Raw genomic sequence first — 15,870 nt, forward strand, 5'->3', positions numbered from 1 at the left:
CAGATTAATCCATCCCATTTCCTATTATTGGAGGAAAAAAATAACTGAATTAGAGTATAAAGTGTCCAGATTTATTTTATCTGAAGTTTGTTTATAAACCTGGTATTAATAGATGTAGTTTTGTTTTGTTTATAAGTGTTTTGTCCTAGGTGATGGTCTCAGCCGCATGGGGGTTCAAGCCCAAGCAGAGGCTCCTATGCAAGAATTCATATTCCAGCCAAGCAAGCAAAGCCAGTGAAACTTCAGTTTCCAATAAGGCAAAGGGATAAAGAAAAGAAATAAGAAAAAGATTCAGCACCCTGGATAGCTCCATGTGGAGCACAGTCCTGCTATTCATATGCACAGATTCAAACGTTGCTTCAGCCATAGACAAACCCAGACTGAGAACTAAATAGGGCTTTACTCCTAAATAGATGGTTTGCGCCATCTCTGCTGGCAGAAGCCATTTCACATTAAAGTGGCTTCACCTACTTCAGCAGCCATTGGCTTGGACAATGTAGAAGAGACTGTCATTCTGCTGGGGTTTCAGGCCAGTTCATGGGACACACGGCAGTCTAACCTCTTGGGAGGCAAGGACAGGAGAGACTTTGGGGTGGGGGTGGAATGTCACCTGAGGTCAGCATTGTAGGTGATTCCCTTTCTTACTCTTTACACTTCACTTGAATCCATGGCCGAATCCCCTGAACTTGGGGACCATGAATTTAATTAAAATCCAGTTTGTGTTAAGGCTTGAAAGTGTTAATTTTATTTGGCTAAACAATATGGGTTGATTATTGGTATAGAAATCTCGTAATGTGTAATAAACCTTTGGCCTCACTGTCCATTTGTGGCCCATATGCAGAGGAAAATAATGTGTAATATCATTCTAATCAAGACCCTGTAAATTAAGAGGGTTCAGCAGACTGACTGTCTTCTGTTCCTGTTGATCTTTTCTTTGGCTAGGGTCAAGAAGCCAATTTCCCCCAGATTGCCCCAGAAGAAAGAAAGTATAATGCAGTATGTGGTGAGACTCTTTGCCTGCACTCTTGTGGAATTTCACACTAATGCTAGATATACAGTATGCTTTGTTTATATTTGATCCACATTCAAAAACTGAAATGATATAAGCTCCTCTCAATAGTATAACTTCATTTTCTCGACATATTGAAAAGTGACATGTTAAAAGAGATAAAGTATAATATTTCCTGTCATCATATTCCTGTGAGTTCTGCAAGAAACAACTTAGCTGCTGAAAATGCAGTTGAAAATCCCCCCTTCCGTATTTCAAGTTGCATTTTACATTACTGTTTCACACTTGATAGTTGATTATCTGATTCAAGCAGGTGAGACAAGGGACGCATTCAAGAGAAAATGGAATTCTTTTCTTCTTGGATCTTTTAGCCAATCAAAGCTGGGGGAAGAGTGCATTTGCTATCCCAAATACGGCAGACAAACGCTGCCCACTGGAAACTTGCACATTAGTTTTGCTTCATCCCTTCAACTCCTTTCCCCTTTGCACCCACTGGTTCTTTGTGTATGATTTGCAATTATGGAACCCAATAGGACAGGAACAGCTGCGTGCTGCCAGTCACAGAATCCCCAGCCCAGCCCTCTGCTTGCCAACAAGAAAAAAACGGTCGCTTTAATAATGCGTATTGTGCTTGTTCTCCCTTGGAGTTAAAGTAATGGGCAAAGTAATTGGGCTCCTGCAAATGTGACAGCTACAGGCAGTAATCATAGTTGCGTTCTGGTTCCTATGGCAACCGTCATGTTTACATAGGGGCTAAAAAATGACACACTCGTTCTCACCCTCCCCCTTCTCAGGAGAAAAAAAGTACCTCGGGAGAAGGGCGGGGAAGAAAGGTGCCAGCAATTGCTTAGGTTGTGCTACCAGGAAGAAAATATGTTTACTTTGCAGAATGAAATCTCAAACATTTAATAGCAAGCTTTTGGATGTTGACAGCTTACTTGTCCTTTTTGAGATGTACATTGCTGTCTTTAAAAATTTCTGCCACCTTTAATGTGCATAATGCTTCCTCTCTTTTGCCCTAAACAACTGTAAGGAGGAGGTGAAGAAGAAGAAGAAGAAGAAGAAGAAGAGGAGTTTGGATTTGATATCCCGCTTTATCACTACCCAAAGGAGTCTCAAAGTGGCTAACATTCTCCTTTCCCTTCCTCCCCCACAACAAACACTCTGTGAGGTGAGTGGGGCTGAGAGACTTCAAAGAAGTGTGACTAGCCCAAGGTCACACAGCAGCTGCATGTGGAGGAGTGGGGACATGAACCCAGTTCACCAGATTACGAGCCCACTGCTCTTAACCACTACACCATACTGGCTCTCAGGAGGGGTTTGCTAACATGCCAAGGACCATATAGATTTAGTCTAGGTACAAAAGAAGCAAATAAATAAATAAATAAAAATAAAGAGTTACTATTCTGTGGCTACTGAGTATTCTTCATCCTAATTGAGCTATATTGGGGTTTCCCCTGTCCTTAATACAGTTTTCCTAACGTTCCCCCCCCCCGCAAAGTCTTTGGGGTTGGTTTTTTAAAGTTGTGCAGTAATGAAAACCGACAGAAAACCAGGAGGGAGGGCGAATGGATTGGACTGTCATGGACATGGGCAGGGCCAAACAGGAGTTTTCCACACTGCAAGATTTGTTTTGTGTCCTACTTGTATCTATGCGTAAGGAGCTAGGAAGACAGTTGTGTTGCCTTAGTATAGCGGAGCCAGCACAAGGAGCTACGAGTGCATGCTATCAGTCACGTTGGGACTGAAGGCAGGTGAAGCCGGTGCTCTCTTTTTGGATAAGAAATGAGGAGCCAGTACTTCTATCTTGAAAAAAAAAGTGTGGTGGTTGCCAGCACAAAACGGCTGCCATGGCAGCAAAAAGAAAAGAAATTGTGATGGTACTCTGTGCCAGTGAATACTGTTACAAAGAAGACACGCTAGGTGGAGCCATCCTTTCCCCTCTTAGATGATTGTGGGGAAGGGGAACTTGGGCTCATAGACATGAGTGTTGGGGAACTATCTCAAAACTCACATTTCTCCACTCTCAACAGTCCCTCTGTCCCTACAGTAGTCATTGGGGTTTATCCAACTAAGTCCTACTCAGAGTAGACTCATTGAAATGAATGGACCTAAGCTGGTCATGTCAATTATTTTCTGTTGAATACAACCCATGGGTCCGAGGTATGAGGCTAAAGCAGGCTTCCTCAACCTCAGCCCTCCAGATGTTTTGAGACTACAATTCCAGTCATCCCTGACCACTGGTCCTGCTAGCTAGGGATCATGGGAGTTGTAGGCCAGAACATCTGGAGGGCCAAGGTTGAGGAAGCCTGGGCTAAAGGCTTTCTTTATTATTTTGCCTCAGGGGAAAGAAAGAGGGGGGGCATTGAATAAAAATGAGTTCTTTCTTCCCTTTCTCTGCCTCCCCATTCATTCTAACTCCACCCCATAAATTTGACAGAGATCCATCTTTGCTAGTTCTTATGCCTAGAGCACATTAACACACACAAACCATCTGCAAGTGGCTGCCCTCCACTGAAATAGTGTAAAGTTATAGGCAAACATTGTTTGCTGTGTTTAATTTGTGTGGGATATTTCTTCGTAGTCTTGTACAGGGATATGGATGGAGTTCATCAATTCAGGAAGGCAGAAAGTTCCTATACTGGCCAGTCTTTTGTCTTAATATTGAGAAAAAGGGTTATGAATGGTCTTCTTTTCTTTTAACACACTGTTTCTGTCTGTCAACAGGAGCCTAGCATGGTACGATTAACAGGCCCAGTCCTGCTATGAGACAAATTGAGCCAGTCACCTCAGATGGCAAATGCTGAAGGGTGGGTAATGGGCAGAACAGGGCATGCTGCGTTGACTGACCTATGTCCCTTAAGTTACCTTGCTGCACTTAGGGGGAGAAGAGGACACTCTTGGGGTGGTTTTTGAACACTGAATGGGTACAAGAGAGGCACTACCTTGACCTTCATTTCAGGCAGTGAAATGTCTTGGGCCTGTCTTAGCTATTAAGTAGTTGCAGCTCCCATCCGCCACCTTCAATCAGTTTCTTTCTATGCTAAAAACAGCTTCACAAGTTAAATCTCCATCTCTTGTGCTGCTGGTAAGGGATACTAATCACTATAAAAATAGCAACTCTAGGAGAATATGATAGAATGGCACAGGGGTCCAAATTTGTATCCCATTCATGACTGCAACTGGAAACACCATGCAACAGCCTGAAAACTTCTGAATTTAAGGTAAGTATGTTTTTAAAGCAGTCAGGTGGTAGCCTAAGCTGTCAACAGATGTTCTGTGGAAAGCTTCCCAGCAGGAGTCTCTGGAGACCCCAAGAGTCTTAATTGCGATAATCTCAGAATCAACAACAAATGCACGGAACAAACAATTAGTTGTCCTATCCATACATTTTCTCCCCTAACTTTTCTTTCTCCCAAATACAGACTGCATTTGCACTTGGCCTTAATGCTCACTTGCCTATATTTTCCTTTACTTATGTGTGCCGTCCTATTCAAAGCTTAAACTGGGGAGGGGGAGTAGGGACATGTGTAAAACTCCACCCCACCCCACAACATCCTGCATTGAGGAGGAAGGTCTGAAGGGGGCTTCCAAATGTGGGCAGTAGTCAATTTTCTTCTACTCAAGTAAACCCACTGAAATACATGGACGTGACTAACAAATCAATTCATTTCAGTGGGTCTGCTTTGAGGGCTCACCCAAACTTTCCTTTGTTCATTTGGTCTGTGACTTCTAGAGCCAGTGTGGTGTAGTGGTTAAGAGCGGTAGTCTCATAATCTGGTGAACTGGGTTCACATCTCCGCTCCTCCACATGCAGCTGCTGGGTGACCTTGGGCCAGTCACACTTCTTTGAAGTCTCTCAGCCCCACTCACCTCACAGAGTGTTTGTTGTGGGGGAGGAAGGGAAAGGAGAATGTTAGCCGCTTTGAGACTCCTTTGGGTAGTGATAAAGCGGGATATCAAATCCAAACTCCTCCTCCTCCTCCTCCTCCTCCTCCTCCTCCTCCTCCTCCTCCTCCTCCTCCTCCTCCTCCTCCTCTTCTTCTTCTTCTTCTTCTTCTTCTTCTTCTTCTTCTTCTTCTTCTAGGCTTGGGTCCGAGGGCTTTTTCTTTTGTCCTGCCACTTTCCCTGCAAAAACCAACCATTTACCATTTACCACTGAAGTGGAACAAACATCAATCAGCAGCAAACCTGACTGATGCCTTCTTCGATTTAGCAGCAAACGGTGAGATAAAAGAAAAACCTCTTGAATTCGTGCCTGGAAGTCATGGGCCAAACGAAAGTGTGCCTGAGCCCTTAGTAGAACTTGAGTTTCTCCAAACCTTTTGGCCTGCTTTTTCCGGGCAGAGGTTCACACTCCAATGCTCAATATCCAAGCTTGCTTTTTCTTTTTCTTTTTGCACTCTGAGCTTTCCTTGTGAAAAACCGCTCTTTTAAGCTGGACGGGAGTAAATGTCAATTTGGGTTTCCTCTGAATCAATGTTTCTTCCAACTGAGCTTTAAAGAGTGGGTTTTTGTGTTAATTGAGAGGGTAGTTAGCCAGGTCAGTGGGTAAGATTTATTGCTTGAAATATTGGTATATGCACCTCTTTAGGTTCCTTGAAATAATATATTTTCATTTTAGTTTGAAACCAGCTATAAAAAGAGGAACAATGTCTTAATTATTTTTTTATTATGTAACATCACTTTGAAACACCTTTAAATCTATTGATTGCAGTGAATATAACTTAGCTTGATACGACCGTAACAAATAAATAATATGCTTTATTCAAAGCAAAACCCGAAATGTAGAAACTTCCAGACTTTGTCAAACACACACTTCATGAAACGAAGTCCGTTCTAACAAACTTAATAGCTTTGAGCATACATCTACCGATCAAGCAAGGAACTGGCTTTTTTTCTTACCAGCAGAGGGCACTAATGAATACAAATATGCCTTGTTTAAATGAGTACGTGCTTGGAAATACCAAATCTAGGGTTTATTCCGGGTAAAGAGACTCAATAATTCCGTATCTTGTCTCTATGAGCTGTACCTTTATTTATGGTAATACACAGCTCATGGAGAGACAACATCCATGGCATCACAGTAGGTGAACAAAGCACACGGTTACTGAGGGCATTAGTTGTTTGCATTCCTGAAGCTTTTCTTTTAAAACTTTTCACTCTTGTCGCATCCCTTGTCGCCCTGGGGATGTAAGCGAACACATTTTTTGCTCCTCAACCAAGGATTGGAAGAAGCATCTCCCTCCTTGCTAAATGAGCCTTGGATAAGTGAAGTCTACCCTGTGCATCTGGGCCCTGCTGTCTATAGAGTTCATCATGCAGTGCAAGGCTCAGGCTAGGTGTGATGATGACTCAAGAGTACCCCTTACCTCCATAATGCCTCAAGGTAGCAGTGAACGGAGTTCTTGCCTTTCCTTACCTGCCTGCACAGCCCAAACAACCAAATTATTCCAAGTCAACAAGGGGGACTCCCAGGTGCCAACCAGAGCTTCCCCTAAAAATTTCCTACTCAGCTTCAGAAAAGGTGGCTAGCCGAAACCCATATCTTAAAGAGAGGAAGGGAGGGTGCTACAAAGGTAGAGGACCAAGCAGCCTTAAATGCCAGGAGAAGCCATGGCTATTTAAAGAGACATCATAGTGCTTTACTGTAAATGTATGGTGTGAATGCGGCTTGTGTGCACACACACATACACAACCAATATCCACCATAAAACCACTCAGGTATGGTCTAGATGTTTTTTTGCTGCTCTGATATCCCTACCAAAATGCCCTTTCAATGAGAACCATACATTGAAGAAGGCAGGGCCATTGGAGACCAAAGCAACTTTTTAGCTACACCTGAGCTTTAATACAACGGAAGTAAGTTTCCACATACTTTGCTAACCCTCTTTCTCTTTGGATGGGTTCTCTTCTCCAAATGTGCTGTGGTGGGTAGTTAGGGGCTTTTTTTATGTACAAAATAGCCCCTCCCATTCCATCTCCATTAATTTGTGTGTGTTTTCAAAGAGCCCACTTCCAGTTCCCTTAATGATCTGGGGATGAGATTCAAAGCAATGTTCCACAGAGAGGGCAGCTCATGTAGCACTTAACCTGCAGGAAATGAGCTGCACCATTTTTTATTATTTTTTTTACATTTATTTGGCAAAGTGCTAGCACTAAGTGAACAGGCGCAGCTCAGCTCAGAAAGCACTTAGTCCCACACAAGTTCTTCTGTCTTCCACAATCCTTTTCATTACTATTGTTATTTTTTAAATGGGCATGCTCAGCTACAGGAAGGTATTTTTGGTAAGAGCTTGCTTTCTCTCCTCATCATGGTTTAACTCTGCGCAGCAGCACAGCTCCTAATGAGCTTGATGTACCTGTGGTCAAGTTCCCTTTTCTGGTGCAGAAAGAGAGAAGCTGGGACTGTTTTTTTTTTTTTTTTAAAGACAAATGCAGGGTTGCTGCCATAAGGGCCAAGGCTGTTTATGTACTGTATATGCATGCATTTTTATTTGGTCATTGCTAATGCCTAGCAGTCGTCCAAGTGAAAATTCAGTAAAACATAAAACATGCCGTTTTTGTTTAAAGCGTTAAAATACTACCACCAGCTTTTAGAACATTTTGGAATGTTATGGCAGTGGGGAAGCCATCAGAAGTTTGAAGAAGGTGGCATACCTTTTCTGAATCCTCCTTGACTGATGGGAGAGGCTGATGAAGATCATTTGAGCTCAGCACAGTGTTTTGTGTCTTACTTTTTGTCTTAACTGTGTTTTAGCCTCCCTCCCCTTATGGTTTCGCTTTTCCTGGACCCGCAAGTAGCAGACATCCAAATGAGGTTCTCAGCAGATACCATGTTGCGTTCGGGGAAGAAGAAGTGCACAGTGGTATCAGTTCCCCATCTCAGGAACTACAAAACATCCCTTTGCTTTTCTGTCTTCCAGGGAAAGCCAAGCAAATTAAATACATTTATTATTATTATTATTATTATTATTATTATTAGGGGGGAGAAATTAGTGTAGTGAATTCATTTATGTCTGATAATTTTCTCTTTCATTGGAACATATTTGTTAGCTGATCATTTGCTTGACTAGCATTTATAGTCATACCTTGGGTTCAGGTTGCATTTTTTTGGGGTTACACCTGCTGAAACCTGGAAGAACCAGAACAGGTTACTTCCAGGTTTCGGAGGTTGTGCATGCACAGAAGCACCGAATCACAACCCGCATGTGTGCAGGCGCGCCGCTGCGGGTTGCGAACCTGCATCCCACATGGATCACGTTCGCAACCTGAGCGTCCAATGTATTTCATTTCAATTCTTTTGTGATACTTAGTGCATACATACAACTTAGACCCCTCATACCCTTAAATTTAGGCTTGCAGGCAGAATTCAAGGCTGGCACTTCCCACTATGTTTGCTCTGCTTGAACTCAGTACACAAGGGAGATATGTGCTAAGAGGAAGGCACGCTTGGCAAATCCACACCGTGATCAACTCCCACCCGGAGACCAATATTCCCACTGTGGTTCATGGTTCAAGAATTGGCCTCCACAGTCACTTATGGACTCATTATTAAAACCATGTGTAGTAAAGTTAGTGCGCGCGCCCGACATCCGCCGGATGGTGAGACAGCGTTCGCTAAGTCCGGGTAGAGTCTACTCGCCAGTCAGAGCTCAAGAGGTGCGTGTGCCAGTGCATCGGTATGTGGCAGAGAAAGAGGAGGAGTTTTTTCAGAGACCCAAGCGTGGATACGCAACGACAGCTGAACCGTTACGCCCGGAGGGGCAGATGCCTCAAAACCCTACACCGAGGTATGAACTTGTTCCCACAAGGGGGGGAAACCACCGTCAACAGTCCCCTCCAGGACTGACTTTGAGTAATCTTAATTGGAGGGTGTTCCCGAAATATCAGTCCCCCACTGACGTTCTGAGTTATCTGAACCTTTTTGAGGTAACTTGCCAAGATATGGGGGTTGCTCCAACATTGTATATGGCCGTCTTGCGTCCCCTAGTCTGTGGCGACCTGGCAGAGCTTATGGGTCATCTCCCCTCAAATGAACTCAATGACTATGAAAGCTTCAAAAAGTTAGTCATGCAGAGGCATGGACTGCACCCCGAGAATTACCGAAAGGCTTTTTGAAAAGTAGAGAAATCGGGGCTTAATGACAACATCACAGTTTTTTCAGCAAAGATGGCTCAAAACTTTGAACTGTGGCTTGCAGCCGAGAAGATGGAGGATTTTAAAGGGCTCAAACAGCTTATATTAATGGAACAACTGATGCGTTCCCTGCCCTCAGAAATTGCTAGTCTGGTTGCGGATCAAAAGCCACGATCCCTAGCGGAAGCCACCGCCCTTGCTGAGTCTTTTAGGCTTAACCGCTCCCAACTGACCAACAAGGGACCAAGCAATGCGTACAAACCCGCAGTTTCGATGGGACGGTCTGCTCCCCCCATTAAGGAACAAAGCAAAGGTTTCCCTACGCCTGCAAAAGACTCTGCTACAGCAGGTGGGAAACGTACCAAACTGTCCCCAAACTCTGGACTGTGCTTTTTGTGTAAAAAACCGGGGCACGTGAAAGCAGCTTGCCCCCAGCTGGGTAACAAAAAACCTCCCGTTCTCACTTCCACACCTGCCGTACTTTTGATTCATCGGCTGGAGGAGGACTGGGAGGAGGAACAGTCAAAACCTGGAGCAGAGGAGAGTTTGGCCCTGGAGAAGAAGGGTGGGGTGGCACCTAATGTTAATAATTCTGAAACACCTGCAGTCCCAGTAACCGCTGTTACCGTGGGGCCTGTGAGTACTGGGAGTAATCTGAAAATACCCCATGTGAATTGGGCAAATTTGGAGTTCTCTGCCCCTATTGAAATCAATAAAACCATTGTGAACTCTTACCGGGACACTGGGTCTGATATTACCAGCGTATCTAAGGATCTGGTCCTACCCAGCCAGATGCAGGCTAAGCGGACCCCTCCCTACAGGGTTGTCGGGAGGCAGTTGATGCTCCCCTCTGAGGAGCAAAGAGGGCCCAATTTGTGTCTAAAAAGGGACTTTTGTATCGCCAGTTTGTACCAACAAAGGTGAAGAACAAAGACTTGGTTTTACAGCTGGTGGTTCCGGAAAAGAAGCGGTCAACCGTCCTTAGCCTAGCCCTTGAAGACGGCTTAGCAGGACATATGGGGTTACAAAAAACATTAGAGAGACTAAGTCCGTTACTTTTACTGGCCTGACGTGTATCAAACTACCAAAGCATATGTGTGTTCTTGTGTTATATGCCAGAAAGTAGGAAATGACTGTGATAATTTACCCAATGAGTTACAAAGTGTCCCCATGGAAGCAAATGTTTTGGAAAAATGGGGAATTGATTTAGTGGGTCCTTTACCAAAAACCCGCTCAGGAAAGCAATATATGTGTGTACTAATAGATTATGCTTCTCGCTATATCTGGGCAATCAGTTTAGCTAACACTTCTGCTAATAATTTGGTAAAAGCTTTGATTTCTGCCTTTTGCTCCCTAGGAATTCCTAAAGTTTTGGTGAGCGATTTAGGAACTAATTTTATGGCTAAGTTAACCCAAGAGGTTTTGCGATTGTCAGAGATTCGCCACCATACCTCCATTGCATATCAGCATCAGGGAAATGGGTTGGTGGAAAGAGTACAAAAGACCTTAATTCAGATGAACACAGCAAAATCTTTTCCCCTGCTGTGTTTCAAATAGTTTTCTTTATGTTGCTAGTAACGCCAGAGAGAGAGAGAGGAGCGATGTCTCCATCCAATGCCCATTTCCTGATTTGTTTCCTTGCACCAAACTCCAATCCACTGAAGCCGTCATCAGCAATTGAGCTATGATCTGTGCGTGTGCAATGCCTGTCTGATATGTATACACCTCACCGTAACTGCAGCTTCCGTTTTCTAATCAGATGAAAGCTGCTTTGAAGGAAAGCACATCAAATGGTTTCGTTTCTCAAGAAGCCATGTGTACTCTGCTTCAAACACCAGGAGTGGGAATGCACAGAAGCTGGAGCTCATTGGAGGTTGGATGACCACCTGACAGGAAATCTTTAGCTGTGATTCCTGCATTGCATGGGGTTGGAGTAGATGGCCTTTGGGGTCCCTTCCAACTCTATGATTCTATGGAGTAAGTAGTAATGCGTTCACAGCCTATGCACAGTCTTTATTGAGGATTCATTCCGATATGTTTTCAGGAAGTTTATATGACTATGAGCATTTCATCCTGAATTCATCTTGGTCTGCTTGCAAGGTGGGTATCTCCTTGTTGACTAGTCATCCCACACTTTTCAATCCATTTACCTGGCACTTTTCTATCTGCAAAAAGTCCTTAAAGAAAATCTCTTATCTTTCCAGAGTATAATACAGGGGGGGGGGGGGAATCAAACATACAAATACAATACACAACAATGCAACTATCTGGTATAAGAATAAAAAAGAGACGAGAAAGTAAGAGGGATCATAATCATCAGAATATCTGCAGAATAAAATCAAGCCCCTATATACCCTTACCATCTCTGTAACATGTCATTCCACGAGGAATGTTGGAGGATATGAAATTTCCAGGATCTGCTTGAATCCTTCATGCAGAGTACTGACATTGTAGAGATCACACTGCTTTGTGGACCTTCTGTGTTTTGACTGTTTTTGAGTTGAAAAGACCTGTGAACTAATGGCTTAGAATCCCCAGGGATTGGTGTCTAATGACTTCATTTGCACTCTGCAACCCAACAGTTATCTACACTCATTGTTCTCCTGCGGTTTTAGGTGCTTTTGAAATGCTCAGATGCTTGTCATTATTTCCAGCTATGTCAGTTCAGTATGTCAAGTGCTATGTTGTCAAGCACTGACATGGGAAGGATTTTCTTTGAAGGGAAAGATCTGGATGAAAAATTCTCTTTTTTTGTGAAGATCATGTTGAATGTACTAAGCTAAAAAAAGAAAACCAAGGTAAGTTTTAAAAGAATTTAATTTTTCAGGCCTCTTCCTGTCAATAAACCTAGCTGGCACTAACCCTGACTGCCTTCTTCTTCCTGTTTAAAAAGGAGTTTGCTGTTGCTAAGGCATAAAGCTTTTGTAGCCATTATAGACATATATATATATAAAAATGACATTTTACAAATGGTAAGAGCTGCCAACAGGAAATATTTCATCAAGCTCCACTAAGTTATAACAAGGGAACAAATAATAATTCAGAAGGATAGAATGACCTTTAAGTCAAACTTGAAGGACACAGAAAAATGAAGGGATTGGATGCAGCTAAAGTAGAATTAAGACAAGAGTAGTTGGCATTAAACTTTCATCGGCGTTAACAGCACTGTTAGCTGTTACACTTTCATGTTGTTCCTAAGGAAAATTCTGAACACCTAGAATTTTCTTTTGGCTTTCCACCACATGCTGAGGAGGCAAGGCAGTTTTCATTTTTGTGTTAACAATTAAACTGGAAGGAAGTTTTATGAAAGTGCTCAGAGACTGGCACTTGTTTATGGAGTAGCTTCTACGTAGATGACACCATACATTATATGTTATACTGCAAATTTGCAAGGAAAGTTGCGCAACACAGAAAAGGTTATGTGGCCTCCCTTCAGATTTAAGATTCTGTTTTTTATGTGTGTCATTTATTGTGTAGGTCAGATTTTTTAGTTCTCCGTATACTTCATATTTTTCTGTTTGGCTAAAGCCTGCATTTGGTGGGAACTCCCCCACGGTGAGATCGGAGTGGCAGGCCAGGCACTGTGGGAGAAAGAGGCCAGTGATCTTTACCCAGGTTGAGAGCCTGGATGGGTGAGTGGCTGGAGGTCTGGTTTGACGGGATTCCCCCCAAGTGAGAAGCAGACTAAGGAGTGCAGTTCCAGTTACTGTCTGGCAGAATGGGATGCACTTATTATTGGTCCCTAGTTTATCATTTGTGATCCTAATCTTTCTGCTGTATATAGGGTTATTGGATGATGTTCAGATTTGTCTGGGAGACCTTGCTCCGTGGAATACCCTGTGAGTAAACAATGTGGCATTGCGGACAGTGCAGGGGGCATATTTTGCAGCCTGCATTGCATCCGGTGGAGATATTTGCATTTCAGTTTGCATTTCTTAGTGCAGAAAATATTGATCTGATGTGTAGAGATCTTTCCTGTTCTACTTAATTCAAGAGGGTTCTGGAAGCTTCTCTGTGTGAAAGAAACAAGCAGAAGGTTCCTGATGTTTGGGTTATTCCTTCAGAGAAGCTGAGTACAGATGGCTTAAACTGGTTCTCTTATCTTTTCTGTCAAGGCCATGCTGACTATAAAAGTAAGGCCAGAAGGAGCCTGGGTTTCATCTTTCTCTTTCTATCCCCTTTCCTTCTGGTGTGGTGTTCTGTACATAGTGTTAAACTTACAATAACTTATAATAAGTCTAAATCTTAAGTTAAGTCTGCTGCAACTGGATTTCTTATGGACAGTGCCAATCCTGAATGTATCGGATTTGTGACCATTATGCTCCTTTGCCTTCAGTAGCAGTAAAGCTCTGCTGGATGAAATACAATTGCCTCTGGTCTATTTTTTGGGAATCCTCCAACATGTTTAAGTTTTTGCTCTGCTAACTATACTGTACATTGGAATTGACTTTGGATCAATACTGAGTAGAATTTCAATAGCAATTTTGGAGGTTGCTGATGCAGGGAGAGTCCCTGGGGCATTTGAGGTCTCACTAGGACCAACTGGTAAATGCTGCATAATTTGAGGATATGTTTGCTTGACTTTGGAGTGAGTGTGACTCTACAGTTAGCTGCAGTTCTAAAGTATTTATATTCACAGTCTGCGATGTGCTGTGGAATCAAGCTGATGATGTAGGGAAGGTGCTTGCTGTGACAAAGGGGCAATGCTCAAGGAAGCATCTTGCAGCCCTTTGTTGGCCAATGGCAACGCAACAGCTCTGCGGGGCTGTCTTACTCTCCAGTGCTTTCTGCCACCCCCACTTACTTCTGCAGCCCAGATGGGACAGGCCTGGGGTGCACAAAAGCAATTACAGTAGTACCTCAGGTTAAGTACTTAATTCGTTCCGGAGGTCCGTTCTTAACCTGAAACTGTTCTTAACCTGAAGCACCACTTTAGCTAATGGGGCCTCCTGCTGTTGCCGCGCCGCCAGAGCACGATTTCTGTTCTCATCCTGAAGCAAAGTTCTTAACCCAAGGTACTATTTCTGGGTTGGCGGAGTCTGTAACCTGAAGTGTATGTAACCCGAGGTACCACTGTACTTTTTAAATTACAATCTTAAGTTGTATCCATTTATTTCTCTGAAGTGTATAATATTGTGTTGACAGCTGTAATAGTTGCCCTTTTTCTTTTTATGTGCTTAACAATTTAATAAAGATTTCTATTTTTAAAAAGGGTTATCAGCCAGTGCCCCAGCACTCATCAGTTCAGCTGATGCCTTTGTTGTTTACTCAGAGTGTGGTGGCGATCCACATTCTCTCAGTCTCTCCCTGACCTCAGAAGAATGTGCTGGTCACTTACAACTCAAATCCTAAACTCCCACTAGCCTGAATGCCAAGTGTCTAGGAATGTGGGGATTTTAAAACACTCAGGTTGGCATACATACACACCTCAGCAATCAAATTAATTTTTTTTTTATTAGGATAAAGTTAGGTGGAGAGTAGGCAGAAGGTAGAAACAGAATACAAAATAAACCTGGGCACTGTGGCACTACGAAACCTAGCTATGCCCCCTCCCAACTATTCAATACACTTGGCATTGAAGTTTACAAGAATGAGCAAGCCTGGTCAGCTTCATAGAAGGTCCCATCTTGGAACTTTGATGCTGGAAAGGGAACTGGGAAGTGACATGAGGGGGTGTTCCCTGTTGCCTTGGAAAAGGAGCTGGTCTAGCCAAAAACTGGTTGGTTTGGGTTAACTATTGACCAGTTTCAAATACCCACTTCCTAAGGCAGATGGTGAAGAGGGTCATGATGCAGTACTGTTTTTGGGGGACAGGGGGCGGGCAGGTGTGGAGGACTCCCTGGTCCTGAATGGGGTAACTGTGCCCCTGAAGGACCAGGTGAGCAGCATGGGAGTCATTTTGGACTCTCAGCTGTCCATGGAAGTGCAGATCAATTCTATGTCCGGGGCAGCTGTCTACCAGCTTCACCTGGTATGCAGGCTGGGACCCTACCTGCCCACGGACTGTCTCGCCAGAGTGGTGCATGCTCTAGTTATCTCCCGCTTGGACTACTGCAATGCGCTCTATGTTTGAGCCCGTTGCTAAATACTTAAGACTTGTTCTTACAAAAATATGCTAAAGACACCCCTGCATATATTCAAGATACAGCACATTTCATCCAACAGGTTGAATAGCTGCAAGTATCTGAGGCCGCTGTTTTAGCTTCTTTGGATGTGGCTTCACTATACACTAATATTCCTCTGGAAGAAATACATCTCATTCAACAATTGTGGGAATCCAGACAGGACCTGCATCCGCCCACCGAGTTTTCGCTAGATTTATTAGATTTAGTTTTTGGGGAAAAAACAACTTTTGTTTTTTAGATCACTTTTATTTTCAATCTGGGATAAGGAAGGACATTGTCAAACTGTTACATCAGCAAGAAGCCAGGTTGATTTTCCTTTTTAAATCCTTATACCCTAAAGGTTTAAATACTGAACTAGACCTAAATTGTTTTGTATAATTCCATGTTTGGGTTTGCAGTTGTAAGTGTTGCTGTTATCTTATTCCTGGTGTTGTATATATTAGGTCAGACATCTCCAAACTCGGCCCTGCAGTTGTTTTGGGACTAAAATTCCCATCATCCCTGACCACTGGTCCTGTTAGCTAGGGAGTTTGGGGATCCCTGTATTAGGTGCTGTACCTTTAAATCTGGATGTCATCTAATTCACCTGCTGGAGGT

Source organism: Podarcis gaigeae (genome assembly GCF_964106915.1).
Source record: "Podarcis gaigeae genome assembly, chromosome: 10".
In the NCBI taxonomy this organism is placed as follows: domain Eukaryota; kingdom Metazoa; phylum Chordata; class Lepidosauria; order Squamata; family Lacertidae; genus Podarcis; species Podarcis gaigeae.